The sequence below is a fragment of the Tenrec ecaudatus genome, chromosome 2 (assembly GCF_050624435.1).
Source record: "Tenrec ecaudatus isolate mTenEca1 chromosome 2, mTenEca1.hap1, whole genome shotgun sequence".
NCBI classification, from domain to species: Eukaryota; Metazoa; Chordata; class Mammalia; order Afrosoricida; family Tenrecidae; genus Tenrec; species Tenrec ecaudatus.
This window is the reverse complement of record NC_134531.1, coordinates 65,555,040-65,571,809: the sequence shown is the minus strand read 5'-3', so window position 1 is coordinate 65,571,809 and position 16,770 is coordinate 65,555,040.

The window sequence follows — 16,770 nt, the reverse complement described above, 5'->3', positions numbered from 1 at the left end:
AGGAGTAAATATCCGGTAACTAGTAATTCACTTTAGGAAAATCAATTGTTATATAAAGAGCAATTCCCTCGGAGAACTTCAGTTGAATGAGATCTGAATAGTTGCTTCTTGGGGTTCAATAGCGTTGCCTCGATAGCTTTAGCACTTTGTCTTGGCAGCATCTACACCCAGCTCTTCTGACCTGTTATTCCTCTGAGAATTTCAGTAGAAGAAGCTGCCACGATCAGGAAAATAGGAAGATTTGTAAATTACTCTGTTTGTGTTAGCAGTGTGGAGGGGGGGGTGGGGGAATCAGATGGTCCCTGATATTTTATGTTTCACATTAGTTTTCTAAATCCCAAGTATAATTTGTAGGCTGACTGCTGCCTCTAAGCAGATTACTTCACATAGAAAGGATTAAACTGCGTGGCGAACCATCATTTCAATATACTGCGAGTGAGGTGTTGGCGTTATCGATCGTTTATTTTCTTCCAGTAACAAATAAGCATCGCCTACAACAGGGTGGTTGCTGGAGACAAGACTGACTACGGTAATTTGCTGAGTCCCATGGGAAATGAAAATGTGGGGCTCGTTGTTGAAACACGTCAATCATGTAAGCTGCTCCAGCAGAACATTACACCAGCATGGGACCCCTTGGAGTCCAGGGCTCTGTGTGTGCCCACAGGTCACACACGCAGGAAATAAACCTAGTCTCAAGGGGGCCAAAGAAGTGACAACCAAATGTTTTCCTAGAGGAAAACACCAAATACTCTACGAAATTTTTTGGAGTTGACACTTTACAGGTGAGGAAGCGCGAATGTTGGAAAAGGTTATGTGAGTTTTCAACCTTCCAGGTTTTGTTGTCATGTAACAACAGTTACAGAGTCTTAAGTGCCAGACCCACCACCTCCTGCTGCCTTCCTTGGTCAAAGCAGCCTTTCTGAACTCCTGGGCAAGGCTTTCTGGGCAATGGATTCTGGCTGACAAATCCTGTTTGAAATTTGTGAAGATGTCATTGCCACTTTTCCACTATACATGAGCTAGACATGGAAAATGACGTGTCGTCAAGAGCTCAGGGAAGGAAGGTCTTTCCTCCCGAGTGGAAGAGCAGGCGTGCCTTTTAGTTTAGGCCCGACTTGGTGACACGTGGTGGAAAAAGTTGATGAACTGAGTGAAGGACAATCAACCGTGAAGGACCATCTCTGATGGTGTGAGACGTCTCCAGTCCCGGCTTCGCCCAGATAACAAGACTCACAGGCCAAGTGCAAGTGAGGAGCTTCCCTGGCCTCTAGCAGTGATAGGAGTAGCCTTTGTGGAAATCAAAGCTATTGCTGAGTGGTTGCTGGTTCTGAGCTGCTGACTGTGTGGTTGCCTGATCCGTGTAGCTGATCGCTCTCACCAGACATCTTTTACCGGGGCTGGAAGAGGCAGAGGGAGAAAAACCAAGGCTTTCTACTTCCATAAACAGTTAACAGCCTCAGAAACCCACAGCAGGGGTTCTACCCTGTCCTCTAGGGCGGCTGTGAGTCGGAATCCACTTGGTGGCAGGGAGTTTGTTTTTATTGTTTTTGTTTTCAGGGGTGGGGGAGGGGGGACACCCTGAAGCTCAGCAAGGTAAAGTGACCTCCTAGAGGTAGTCTTCTTCCAGCTCGTTCAGGCCTGAAGCAGCCTTTCAAACCCAGGTGGTTCTGCCCGTATGCTCCACAATGCCGCCTGGAGGAGGAGTGTGTGTGTGTGTGTGTGTGTGTGTGTGTGTGTGTGTGTGTGTACATGTGCAGAGGATCAAACTTCAGATACAAGGTGAAAGCCCAGCTCAGTGTCTAAAGAGACAGGAAACCAACCTATTCTTGTGAACTTGCCTTGCCTCCCCCACACCTCTCACTGTCTAGAAGAGAGAGGGAAGAGGGAGGTGTCGGTGGTCATCACCTCACTCAGAGAAACGAGTTCAAGGAATTGCACTGGATCGGCAAAGGGACCATCAGTCAGCGGTGCAGAGAGCCAGATGACAAGGGACAGGGCTGAACCTGGCCTGGTGGTGGAGCCCGGCTGGGGCCTCCTGAGAGCCTCTTGCGCTGTGCTGGACCCCGCTGCACAAGGATGTGATGGCCTGACAGCCAGCCTGCGCGTGTGCAGAGGGCACTAGAAAGCAGGGGAGGAAACAGGTCTCAGAGATGGAGTGGTTTTGCTTTCGTGCATAATTTACCAAGAACGTTGAAATCAGGACCTCTAGAATGCATTTGTAGACGCTTCGGCATCTATGTGGAGTTTGTGTTTATGTTTTATGATTTTGTATCCTTCTGACAGTTGTCTACATCTTTTCATTTAGGATCCCCAACCATCCGCATCTGACCCTGCACCCCCTCCCCTCTTTCTCTTCTATCACTCACTCATGTCATATAAGAATCTGTCCACAGACCACGGTAGCTCCTAAAATGCCATGAGTAGAAGCCTCTCTTTGGAAGGGGGTGGGAGAATTAACCCCTGTGTTAGTCTGGGTAGACTAAAGAAACAGATTCATAAACACGCATATATATATATATGAGAGGTTTATATTCAAGAGCAATTGAACATTGTGAAAACATCCCAGCCCAATCCAGATCAAGTCTATAAGTCCAACATTAGCACATATGTCTGACAGCAACCCATAAAGTCCTCTTCAGATTCACTAAACACATGCAATGATGCCAAATGCAGGACGATCACAGGTCAGTAGGTAGAAAGTCTTTGGAACCAGTGGCGTTGTAAGCCTCTCAGCACTAGCAGGGTCTCTACGTGGCTTCTCCAGCTTCACAGGTCTTGTCAGCTGCAATGTCTCCCAGAGAGTCAGCAGAGAGAGAGGTGTCTCTCACCTCCAAGAAGGAAGTACCAGATTTCCCAGAATTCTCAGGAGAAGGCCATGCCCACACGGAAGTCTCACTGGTTATCTCCAGATTGATAGCCTGGACTCCACCCCTACACTCTTAATCCTCAAATTGACACTAGATTAGGTGACTGCCACAACTCTGTTTACAGGCTGACCATCGATGCTCACGTTTTCAAGAAGCAAAATAAAGGTGTGGTGCCAATAGAATCTCAGGTGAGGTAAGAAAGATCCTGAAAAAAGAGGGGCAGTCGATGGCATGAATCCTGCACATGGTCCCCTCCCCCTCCCCGCAACTGCCTAGAGTAGACACTGCGAAGATATTCATGTAATTCCTCGTTCATTAACTGGGTGAAATCCACGGGAAAGCGTGGCCTTCCCTTCCACGTGGCAATCAGAACTCTATTGACTATTAAAAGACTGGATTATGTATCTGAATTTCCGTCCCACAACTGCCACTAAGTGGGCTATTATTGACAGATGAAAAGTGACTGCTTGGTGGGGAGTATGGGATATCTCTTGGGCATGATAAGATTATGCTGAAATGTTAATAGAGGCGTGTCTTCTTTTTAAATTATTTTACATTCATTAAAAACTTGACATAAAGTCACTCACTTAATCCTCATAAACACTCCCGTGATCTGAGCACTCAGGCCCCCACTTACAGATAGGGAAACTGAGGAAGAAGTTAGGTAGTGTGCCCGGTGCCATGCAGTAAATTGCATTTGTGGGACTTCAGTGAGGGCAGTCAGATTCTGTGCTGAGACCCTATGGTCTACACTCACTCCCAGGCTCTAGCTTCACCAAAGGTTTAGTGGGTTTGGGGGTTTTGTGCTTAATACACTTTTATTGTGGTAGATATATAGGCAAATCTATTTTTCATTTCAAAAGTCTTCACCTGGACAGCTCAGTGACATCAAATAGGCTCATCATGGTTTTCAACCATCACTAACATTGTTTCATTAGCAGCAGCTCAGCATCTCCTACAAACACGATGTGTGTTTATATTAATTTCTCTATGAATTCCTCACCTACCTATGAATCCCATTTTGCAGATACAACGCGCAGAGGGGGAAGGCTCACGATTCCTGGTAAAGGTGCATTTTCATTATCTTTGCCTCAGAACCTCCTTGATGAGGGAAGGGGGGGGGTGGCTCGGGAATATGCAGGAGGGAAACGCAGTGGGAGGCTGCAAAATCGAAGTTCCCAGGAATGTCCCTGATCTTCTCCCGTCACATCACGAGAGGGACATAAAACGTCACCATCCTTTTCGAAGGCCCATTTTCAACTGAAGTGAGGATGCCTTGCCCCTGGGGCGTCTCGAACTTTGGGGGTGGGGGGAAGTTCACAGCATGAATGGAAAGATACTCACGTGACAGGATGAGGGCGAGGCCTAGTACTGTATCTGGCCAAAGCGAAAACCTCCGGACACACTTCTGAGTGGAATCCAATCTCATGCTTTAGTCTGCATTTTCCTCTTGAACATCCGCATTCCAACTTCAAAAGAGAAAAGAAACAGGCTTCCTTCGAAAACACGAAGGCTTTTTGCAAGACTTAAGGTCCCTCAGACCCCTGTGATTACCCTCACATTAGTGCTGCGGCCAATTCCATGTCCAGAAACACGGAAGAACTATTTACCAGACACCCCTGTACTTGTGAACGTCAACCTCGAGTTTGGGAATGATCAGCAGTATGTTTTGGGCCCAAGGAGCATACTTTCCCCACTCCATGCTGAGCTCAATGCTCCGTCGCTTGAAAAGCAGCGCTCTCGTGGGCTCCTAGATCCTATTACCTTACTCTTTGGATGGCAGAGGAGCTGCATGTCCTCCTGAGAGGGCCAGTGGAGGGTGGCTTCACCATTTGCACATGTTCAGCAGAGCTCAAAAGGCTTCCTGACCGCGGGGAAGTGTTCAGCATCCCTGGCTGCAAAGTGTTCGCTATTGCCCACAATGACCTCGGGCATGCAAATGGAAAAGATCAGGCGCTCCGCAGCCCTGCAGACCTGTGCTCGTCTGGGTAGACTAGAGAAGCAAGCTCATAAATACACAAATGTGTATAAGAAAGTGTTTTATATAAAAGGTAATTGTGCATTAAGAAAGCATCCCAACCCAGTCCAGATCAAGTTCATAAGTCCAATATTAACCCATATGCTTGATACCAAGATATAAAGTCCTCGTTAAACTCACAAAACACATGCAGTGACACAGAATGCAGGACGGTCACAGGGCAGTGGGTAGAAGGTCTTTGGATCCAGTGGTGGTGTGAGCATCTCAGCACTGGCATGGATCTCCACGTGGCTCCTCCAGCAGCCAGGGCTGCATCAGGGTAGGTCCATGTTGCTTCGCCTCAGGGATGGATGTCTCACAGGAAGTCTGCCTTGTCAGAAGAGAGTCTCCAAGGGCGTGAGCTGAGAGAGGAGGAGACGCTTCCAAGGAGGAGAAACCAGATCTCCCAGAATTCTCAGAAGGCCATCGCCACACAGAGGCCTCATTGGCTATCTCCTGATTGACAGCCTAGACTCCACCCCTACACTCTTTGTCCTTAAACTGACGCCAGATTGTGTAACTGCCACAAGGCCCTGGCCATTCCTTCTGTTCCCTGTCTTGTTATTTTTGCTTATTTGTCCCGTGTTTGTTGGAGTAGCTTGAGGGATCAGTGGAGCCAGTATCATGGTCTCTGAGGAACTGGGACGGTCCCAGCCAGACGATTCTGTCAAACACCTTGCTTCGCAGGTGGCAGAAGTTTCACTGCCCAGCTGTCCCTCAGGCCCCGCTGCTTCCATGCGCTTTGCCTTGCTTCAGCTGAACGGTGGGCTACTTGTTTTTTCTATTTCTCTCCTCCTAAGGACCCCTTGTGGCACAGTGATTACACACTGGGCTGCTAACTACAAGGTCAGCAGTTCGAAACCATTAGGTGGAAGAAAGATGAACTTTCTATTCCGGTAAAGAGTTACCATCTAGGAAACTCAGAGAGCCAGGGTTGCTATGAGTCTGCCTGTCCTCAATGGTGACTTACGGATTACACACTGGGCAACCAGTGACAAGGTGAGCAGTCTGGCAACACATGGGCCGGGGACAATACCACCGTGTTCTGTAGGGTGCTGTAGTGCCACTGTGAGGCGGAACAATCTGATGGCAGTAAGTTTGGGGTTTGGGTTAGAGGGTGGCTGGAAGTCAGCATTGACTGGACGGCAGTGAGCTAGGCTTTTGTTTTTTCTCCAGTGAGATCTAGGCTAGTTTCCTAATTCCTTCCAAGGGACTGCCCTGTGGGTGGTATCCTTTGTCTTTTTCCAGAAGAGAGAGCGAGTTTTTGGTTGTTGTTAACTGTGTTTTTTAAGCTCTGTTTATGACCATTTCAAAAAGCGTGTGGGGAGAAAGGAGAGGGGTTCAGTGTGCAGGCTCAAATCCCCATTGTAGCATGGGTGTCTTGGCACCCTTTCCCGAAACAATTACTAATGCAATTTATGGTCCTGTTTATGCTGGAATAGTAAGAAGCCCAGGAAACTGTGGCGCTGAAGGAAACGATGGTTTATTAAACCGTTGCCTGTGCTCTAATCCTGGCTGCAGAATGATTAACTAACAAATCCATCATCTGGAGGAAAGCCGGTTTGGCAGAGATTAATTTTTAAACTATTCTTATTTGGGGCATTGTTGCTTTGGTTTTATTTGGGAGAACTTGCAGAATGGCTAAGAGTGTTGCTTTGTGTTGTTTAAAGGAACATGAGCTTTCTGTATGGCTACATTTACACTCGGTACATTTTCACCGATTTTTTTTTAAACAGCAGAAAGCCTAAGAATTCCAGCAAGGAGCTCTGGAAGCATTTTCTCCAAGCCCCAAGGAAGTCAGCTGTGTCAGTGACTATCCTAGTGCAGGTTGGGATTAGAAGCTAATTTAGGTGACGGGGGATCAAAGGAGGGATGCATTCTACGGCGATGGCTGAAAATCAGCCAGAGAAAGCCCAGCCACACTGTCGGCAGCTGGTAGTGGGGAAGGCCCAGGGCCCTGTCACGTTGTTTTCTTGAACATGGTGGCTGACAACAAAAATGATCATGAGTGAAAGAATATTCCTGTAAAATCCTAGGAAACGACAACAACAACAAACCAACTGCCATTGAGTCAATTCTAGCCTAGTGGTGGAGGGGCTTAGGTGCTGGGTTGCCAGATCAACAGGTTTAAAAGGTGAGACCTTCTACTCCAGAAAGATGCTCAGTCGCTCTCGGTAGCCCACAGGGGCAATTTGACTCTGTCCCACAGAGTTGCTGTGATCAACTCATAGAAACCTTTATTTAGTAAAAACATGAAGATGAATAACTGTGCCTGGACATATCCTCCATCTAGGTCGATATACTTTTGAAGGCAGTGTTTGCATCTCCCCAATTGGCCCCCCAACAATTCTGTGCTCCTCAAAGTAGACTGCTCCAACAGTTGCTTGGGGGACCCAAAAGGACCCAAATCTTGTCAGTCCTATAGAATGGAAGGGGTAAAGTTTCTCAACGAAATTCTCAGAGGCCTCCCCTTGCTGTCATCAAAGAATAAGCACCCTCGTTGTCATGATGCGGGGGGTGGGGTGGGGGGGGTCTTTCACACATTTTCCTGACACTTGGCTAAACAATGTTGTTATCACTTAAAAAAAAAAGGTCTTCCTAATTTGTGTACGTAGCTTGCCCTGTATCCTTCAAGAAAATTTGTGAAACCTATCCCTTTGAAATAATAATTGGAAAAATGAAGTATCCAAATCTTCTGATTTGACCTCTTTGCCTTCATTTTAACCCTGGAGGGTCTCTTGGGAGTCGCTATTTTGACTGGTCGATTTTGGAAGGCACCCTACCAAGACTAAGACAAGTGTCTTATCTTCCGCAGCCATCCACTCACTGAACTGCAATGTTTCCATACGTGTTATTTGAAATAAACCCATACATGTAGGGGCTGAAATCCTATTAGCAATACATTCTTACTAACCTTTGTGTAATGGAGGGAGGTGGGGGGACTCCCAGAATTCGCTGAAGAAAACAGGAAACGATATCAGTTACAATGCAGTGCATACCAATAAGAGAGAATCAGACACAACGGGCTTCTTGGCTCAGCAACTAGCAGTTCAGAGGGAGGATGGTCTCCCAGATGGATCTGATTTAGCAGTCGGTGATGTTGTCACTTTCTTTCCTCTCTCTACCTGACTCTTCAGATAGCAACGTCATGCTCATGCTGGCTTCATCGTTAGAGACCTGCCAACAATGGAAGCAGTGACAGCCTCCCTTTCCGTCTAAGCCTGGATTCCCAGAAAATAACTCGTTAAGTATCGGGCAAAAGCTGACGTGTTAATACTTTAATAGGGCCTGGGGTGCAAGTTAGGAAACAAGGGGGATAAAAGGGGGAATGGAGTAAGCAAGGGGAAGAGCAAATGGCACAAGGAGCCTTCAGAGAAGATGCATGAGATACTGTATCTCTGGACTGTCTGTGTGGGTGTAGGAATGGAGGGGAATTTATACACCAGCAACTTCTGCCCCCTGATCTGATCACTGATCATAGTCATTCCCATGGCATCTAACTCCCCCTCACTTCCAGCTTGTGTTCCCAAGCTTCTCCAGGCAGCAGCTGGGAAAGCCAGAGCTCCCATAGGACCATCCGGGCCAGTCCACAGGCCCCGGGGTCATTCTTTGCCACTTGGCACACACGTGAGGCTTCTCCACCACTGACAATAAGTTGGGCAGCAGTAGTAACCTGGATCCATAAGCTCAGGAATAGCAACACTGATTCCAACGCATCCTCCCCATCTGGAATAGGGAAACTTCCAGAAGCTATCCAGAAGTGTAAGAATGCTTCTGTTATTTGAATACCCCCAACAAGTATCTCCCCTGTCTCATTTGGGTTCATCTGGTATACCTGCCATTTCTGAACCAGCATCTCTTCCCAGGGAACAAGCTTTGTTGCTGGCTTCCTTTGACCCCTGGCAACTCCTGTCCTACATCAACCCCATGATAAGTTGCAAACGGAGTCATTGTGATACACGTTTTCATTGGCTGATTCTCAAGAGTTGACGCCAAGGTCTTACTTTCTACTCCATGTTAGTCTAGAAGCTCTGCTGAAGTCTGTTCAATATCAGTAACACGTAAGCCTCCAATGGCAGTGGGTAGTGGTTGCATTTGAGGTGCATTGGCCAGGACCCAGGTACAGAATGCAAAACTCTATCACTGATGATGATTGTCCTTGTGAAGATAACATTGAAGGTAGGGATGCTATAGCAAAGTGTAGCGAGGAAACTCAGTGGTGCCCAGCTATCAGAAAACTGACTGGGGTCGTGTTTTCTAACAGGCAGTCATCTATTTGAAGCTTCAACTAAGTCCACATGGAAGAAGCACACCCGCCTGTGGGAGCCAAAGATTGTAAATAATATAATCCAAATCTAAGAGCGGGAATGGCCTCATAGCTTAAATTGTGAACACCTGGTCTAGAAAAGTCTATGGATGACAGTGGAAGCCCCAAGTTCATTGTCCGGGTCCACACATGGATTAAGCCTCCAGTGATTCCCCCTGACCTAGCTGAGGCAGTGAAGAGCACTGTTAACAGGCAGGGAGCATTGCCACTGTTAACAGGCAGGGAGCATTGCCCGGTCAGTGAGGCAAGATGTAGGTGAGAATGCAATATCTTGTTACGTTTTTTATAAATCATTCTATTGGGGGCTCAGACAGCTCTTGTAACAACCAATTGTGTCAAGAACATAAAATGTAATATCTTATCCTTTGTTCTCCCTTGTGATCCATTTTAAAGCTGTTTAAGGTTTAAAACAAAAGGAAGGAAGTACAGTGTGATGGAGCTCCTGGTGAACCCTCTGGCCATGGACCGGTGGTGTGAATTGCCTGGCTACCCTGTGGAGTGCTTGAAGAGCAGATCGCTGCGCTGCAGTCGGGTTAAAATCGAGCACCCTCTCCTGGGATCTTCCTTATGAGCCATTTGCATTTGTTGTACTTTTTCATGTTTTCTGCTTTCTTTTTGAACTAGGTTTTTATCTGTTTTACTTTGTTACTGTTGTTAGTTTGGGGGTTTTGTTTTAATGTTTCTCTGAATATAAAATCTAGGACAGGTAAATTTATAGAGCCAGTAACTGGATTAATAGTTCCTTGGGAGTATAGCGGAGGGAGTTGGTGGGAGAAATGGGGAGCTGATAATGTTAAGTACAAGATTGAAGAAAATGATCTAAAACTGATTGTGGTGATGATTGTACAACTCTTCCAGATGTGATTGAACTATTGAATTGTTATATACCAATAAAACTGCTGGGGTGGGTGGTAAAAAGGCTCTTTCCTAAACCACTACTGCTTCATATGAAAAGCTGAGGCCACAAATATAGATCTGTTTCCAAGGGCTTCTCAGGGGCATTGAGGACTCAATTATCAAAGAAATAAGAATAAATGTTGAGGACACAAATATAATGTCTACTTCAAGAAAATTCTTGGAACCAGGGTTCAGGAAAGCTGACTCTGCCGGTGTTTCTTCTTTGCAAATATTCATTTATTTTTCTTCCATTCTAAAGACAGACATATTATGGGGTGTAGGATATGAAATATGGCTGCAGTAGTATGAAAGTTTACTTGTTCCAAAGATCACCACACTCAAAAGGGCAACAATTTCACTTTGGAATCTAATTGCCAAAACTTAAGGCATGTCTCTTCTCTTGGATTAATCCAACTGTAGACCAGGGCAGATTTTACATATAGATATGATTGGTAGAAGCCACGTGACTGGGAAAAGGGTCATTATAGAACAAGATATTATTCATAACACTCCCCAAAAAACACTTATAAAAGTTTTAAGGATAAGTAAGATGGGTTATCTCTAACATTTTAAAAAGAAGACAATTCTGGTCCTAGTCAGCCTCGCTCAGAGGGAAACGTGTGACGAATACCACTGTCTTCTCGCTGGACAAGCATCTCTTCAGTAACCATTGCAGCTCTTATTTGTTCCAAGGGTGAAGATAAAGTTCCTCCCATTCCCAAAGGTGCATGAATTCCAAGTTCTATTTGCTGAAGCCTCATGACTTGGAATACCCAAGAAATCAACCCCAACCTGGGTAGACAAGTCATTGTGTAGATATGTGTATGCTATCTTCAAATTATATTCACCCCCTTTAGGGACGTATTCAAGAACCACTTGCCACATGACAGAGTGCCTACTACACCACCGGGGCTGAAGCTGCCAAGCATAATCTAAGCTCAGTTGTTTTTACCCTGGAACAATAGTTGCATGTACTCAAAGGGACAAGTAAGTCATGGTTGCCTATTACAGACATCAAGCAGAAGGGGGAAAAAGAGTGTTGAAAGCTAGTCTGAAAACAGAGGAATGAAAATGAAATGGGGAAGAGCACATTCAAGTCCCATTGGGAGAGTATGAAATACAGGTACCCAGCACGTCTAACCTTCAAGAGCATTGACGTCTCCCGCGGATGTCTAGACGCAGTCGTCCAACGATGGTCCCAGATCCCTCCTCTTGGGGACCGCTCCCCTCCCACTTCAGCCTGGTTGTTTGTGAGAATGGACTCTGTTGGTTACGTTGTGTTAGCTCACCCACCTGGCTGCAGTTGGACTGATCCAGGGAAAGCTGATGACACCCTGTAAGCTAATTAGATTCAAAGGGCTATCATTCATCTGGAATTTTATAGCCAACCACATTAACAGCCAAGAGCTGTGTTATCAGAGAATAGAGTTTGCTATATTTAATTTTTTTCTGTAGGATTTTCTCAGAATTCCAAAATCTAGAACAAATTGGTCTTAGCGGGAGTACAATCAGAATGCTCTTTAGAAGTGAGGATCCCAAGATTTCAACTCTCTTTTTGGCCACATCGTCAGGAAAACACAGTCACTAGAAAAGGATGTCATAATTGGTAAAGCAGAAGTTCAGCACAAGATGAGGGTAACTCCCAGTAACATGAACTGACACGACAGCTGCAGTCATGGACTGAAGTATACTATGGTCAATGGTAACAGAGATGGTCCAAGACCAGACGATATTTTGTTCTGTTACATACAAGATTTCCATCAGCCAGGGCAGACACAGTGGCAGTGAACAGCAGCAACAAAGTCTAAAACGGAAAGAGACTTCAATTTAGGTACCCAGATAATAAACTCCCTGAGCAGGGGGGGGGGGGGGGCGGGGGCGGGGAATCATACCGCAAAAGTCAGGCCTCAAAGTTGTCTAAGATCGCAACGATGATCCTGAGGCTAATGACATTGCTGTTGCTGGGTTCTGTCGAGTCAGTTCTGACTGACAGTGACCTGTGAGCAATAGCAAGAATGTGCACACTGCATGGCTGTGTGCCCTCCTCTCAGTTGTTCTTAGATTTGAGATTACTGTCACCACCACCAGTCTTGTTGAGGCTCTTCCTCATTTTACCTGGCCCTCTACCAAGCATGATATCCTTCTCCAAGGATTGGTCCCTCCTGATAACACGTCCAACACACACACACACACACACACACACACACACACACACACACACACAAGGCATAGGCTCCACCGCCTCTCTCTGAAGGGGCTTTCTGGTTGGACTTCTGGCAGTCTGTGGTATCGTTAATATTCTGTGTCGGCAGCATAATTCAAAGGCATCAATTATTCAATATTCTTTATTCATTGTCCAGCTTTCACATGCATATGAGGCAATTGAAAATACCATGGCTTGGGTCAGGCGTAAGGAACAGGGCTTTAGGTTAAGTACTGCAAGATTTGTGGTTCAAACCCACCAGCAACTCCATGGGAAAAAGATGAGGCTGTCTGTTCATGTAAAGATTTACAGTCTCAGAAACCCTATGAGTAGCTATGAGTTTGAATCAACTTGATGTCAGTGTGTAAGAGAGAGTTATCGGGGGAGGATGCATGGGGAATCGTATATACCTTAGTCTTCAATGTCATTTTTGTTTTTTAACAAATTCTTGTGTAGCTGATTTTCCCAATGAAAAACATCATTTGATTACCTGACTGTTGCTTCCACGGATGTTGGTTGTGGATGCAAGTAAAATGAAATCCTTGGCAAGTTGGAATTTTTCTCTATGTATCGTGGCATTGCTTAGTGACCCTGCTGTGAGGATTGTTAAGTTCCTTATGTTCAGGCAAATCCATACTCAAGACTCGTCTTTGCTTTAGCAACTCTTCGCTTCCAGCCAGCAAGGTCGCATCCTCTGCACAGGAAGGCGACTTTCCTCCCGCGTGATGGCATGCTCCTCTTCCACCGTCCCCCTTCTCCGGTGATTTGCTCAGCATCTAGACTGAACACATACCACTCCGACCCACCCTTTTCCTGCTGTTCAACCATGCAGTGGCCCCCTCTCTTGAGGTTCTCAGAGATTCCATCCACATGAACATGATAAAATGTTCTCGAATTTTCATTCTTCCAAATATCACCCACACTTTGCTTTGTTGCAGGCAGCCGAATGCCTTTGCATGCAATGAACGAGAAGTCGACGTCTCTTTGGTCTTTGCTTTCAGTCAAGACCTGTCTGACATCAGTGATGACCACCTAGTGCCAGATCCGTGTCTGAATCTCGCTTGGTTTCTGACAGGTCCCTATGGCAATGCTGCTCCCACCAAATTAGAATTATCTTTAGAACATTTTACTTGTGTGTGATATTCTGTTGGGTCACCTCTCATTGGAATGGGCACAAATACGGATCTCCTTCTGTCAGCTTGCCAGGATGTCGCCTTCCAGAATTCGTGGCATAGATGCATAAGGCCTTATTTTTCACCAATCCCTTCAACGCATCTTGGTTGTCTTCATTTAATGCCATCAGTAGTTGATCTTTTAGGCACAGTGACTTTGGGTAGTCCTGCCATGTTCTTTGATACTTCCTGCATCATTCATTAAAAATAAAAAGTAAAGAAACAAATCTCCAGAGCACTGCCATCAACTCAATTCTGACTTAGAGGAATCCAACAGACACCCCGTGGGCATCCAAGGTGGGGCAGCCCACTAGGTCACCCCGTCTTCTTAAGGGTCCCCCTCTTTTCATTGCTCCTCTGCTTCACCAGGTACAACCTTCTTCAAGGACAGGTCTCTCCTACCTGACAACATGGCATGGGCATTGATTGCGGACCCAACTGAAATGAAAGCCTGGATGATGGTTTCTCCATTGATCATAATGATTCTTATTGGTCCAGTTGTGAGGTCTTGTTGTTGTTTTGAGGTAGAATGCCTATTGATGAGTGGCTGCCGTCACTGATCTTCAGCAAGTGCTTCAAGTCCTCTTCAGGTGCTTCAGCCAGCAAGGCTGTGTCTTCTCTGTATCATGAGCTGTTCATGTCCTCCAATCCTGACCTGTAACTCTTCTTTGTAGAGTTTCGCTTCTCAGATTAGTGCTCAGCAAACCTTACACCAGATCAAAAGCAAACACTTCGCTGTCACGTTGATTCTGACACATGGTGGCTCCATGTGTTACTGCGCAGAACTGCTTCAGATGGCTTCATCTGCTGAAACCTTTATGGAAGCAAATCATGAGTGTCACCCCATGTCACTGCTGTGAGAGTTAAAATTGTCCAATTTTTAGGTTAGTAATTGAGTGCAATCCATTTGTTCCAGCAACAGAACTCTACCCTAGGCTAATGGCCTTTAAAATCGCACTTTCCCTTTTAGCTTTTTCAGACACAGGGACATTTTCCTGAAAGATGAGGCTCTGGAGGTGTAAGCTGTAGTTAACGTGCTCCAAGAAGCCCAGAGCTCCCCTGGGATTCAGCTCCAGCGTTCCTCTGCTCTCAGACCCCTGCTGGTCCCAGAAGTAGTTCCAGGAGGAAGGATAATATACAGGCCTCTTCTTCTGGGGATGACTTCGTTATATTTCTTATTATTTTGTCTTTTCTTCCAAGGGCTGAGAGTGCTTCACAATTTACAATCTCTCTTCTGTGTGTGCCTATGAGGCAGGCCATTTGAAGCAACTGGAAATCTTACCACATCTGAATAATGGCCAGTCCTTATCCTTAGCACGGCCGGAAGGGAACCTGAGGACACGAGCGGCAGAACCTCTTCCCTTCGCCACGGAATGCAAGCGGAGTTTCATGGCGCGGTAAGAGAACCTTTCCCGAGGTGCTGAATGGCAATTCGGAAAAGCAGGGAAAAGGGGGAGACACGGTCTGCAAGTGAAAACTGGGAACGGAAAGTAAGTCTTTGCTTCTTACACGAGAGAAGCAAGCTTGGTTAGCGACACGTTGGCCTCTTTCTCTGTGCTTTTTCTGCCGTCCATATTTTCCCTTTCCTGGAGGCATGGCTTCTAGGGGTCTGATGGCTCTGAAAGTTCAGGCGTGAACCCTTTTTCATGCTTCCCTGAGCCTGCCAGAGATCCTTAGCTGGGGGCCATGGCTGTGCAGACCCTGTTTTCCTCCATCACATGCCCAAGATGGCCCAACAGGTGCATGGCATCAAATGATGTGTCTGAGGGCCCAGATGAATGAGGGAGTGTGCTCTTAGGAGATTCTTTTGTCCTTCACGGTGGGACAATAGCGGGAGATTCTTCTTGCTTCACGGCTGGAACTTCAGCTCATGCAAGCCTGGGTTACTCCTCCTGGTGACCTGGTAGGGCAGGGTTCAACTGCCTATGAGTTTCTGAGCCTGTAACGGTTTACCCAAGTCTTTGTCTCAGAGCAGCTGGTGGTTTTGAACTGTGGACCTTGAGGATGGCAGGCCAATATGTAACCATTATACCACCAGGACTCCTATGCATCACTGAAGACCTTGATAAAATGCAGAGTCATCTTCCATAGACCTGGGGTGGGACTCAGGATCCTGAATTTTTGACAAATGCCGCTGTCTCTTGGACCACACCTTGGACAGCACCCACTCCAGTGATCTTAATTGAAGATGACATTTTATAAGAGCCTGCAAGCACTTGTTGTTGTTGTTAGGTGCTACCAAGTTGCTTTTTGAAACATTAATGTATAAGGAAACAAACCCATAGGTGTCTCTGGACTTTAACAACCTTGCGACCTCCATCAAGGGAAAGGAAATGAAAATCCTACTGATGTAGCCTCAGTTGTACCCCAGGCAAGAGGCCTCCTGACCAGCACTTGAAGTGCATCATCTCAGCTGATGAGAATGTGAGCACCTTAAGAAAAAATGATTAGGCAAAACTTGCTTGGGGAGTTTCTCCCCCACCCTCGGAACAATGTCAGTATCTAGCACTGCTGAGGCAAACTGACCACCCCTCCTCCTCTCTCCAAGATGTTCAATGTGCGAGGAGGAGGGTTTCACACACGCTACAGGAAACCCCAACCCCAAGAAAGACCTGCCCAAAATAGAGGTGTGCTGATGCAAATTACAAACCACTGCTGTTCTCGGGGTGTAAGAATAGTTTGGAAACCTCATCGGTGACTCATCAGCCTCCACAGTTGCCAAGAGTTATCTCTGGCTCTAGTTAGACAACCAGGCCTTGCCTGGCAAGGGAACTGTCCCTGCGAGCTTTCCTCAAAGACATTCTGGACCCATCAATCGGGTAACAAAGTGGGGTGTGTTATACGCCCAGGATGGTATTTTTGCCACGAAGAACCTGATCAAGCTGCCGCTGCTCCTTCTGGATCAAGTCCTACGCAGTGAGGAGGGTGAGTGGTGGGAAGGGGATTCCCCAGAGGGAGCCAGAGACCCATTTCTCCAGGGTGCTTGGCTATTGTCTCTCAGTGCTGTCAGAAGAGTTTCATGCCCCAAACGTCTTAAAATCATGGTTGGCAGTAGTTTGGGAAAAGGTCTCTCCCCACCACACACTTGATGGTCTTTCTCTGTTCATTCCAACTCCACAATGCTGCCTGTTTCAAGACTAGAGCCTTCCGAGTCAAGAAGTGACGAGCAGCCAAGGAAGGAGGAGTTTGCATAATGTGACGCCTTCTGGAAGGTTTGCTCCTCTGAAACGTGCTCTTTGCTCCTAGCCTAGAACTCTCAACAGAGCTGAGATATGTCCCTGGAATGG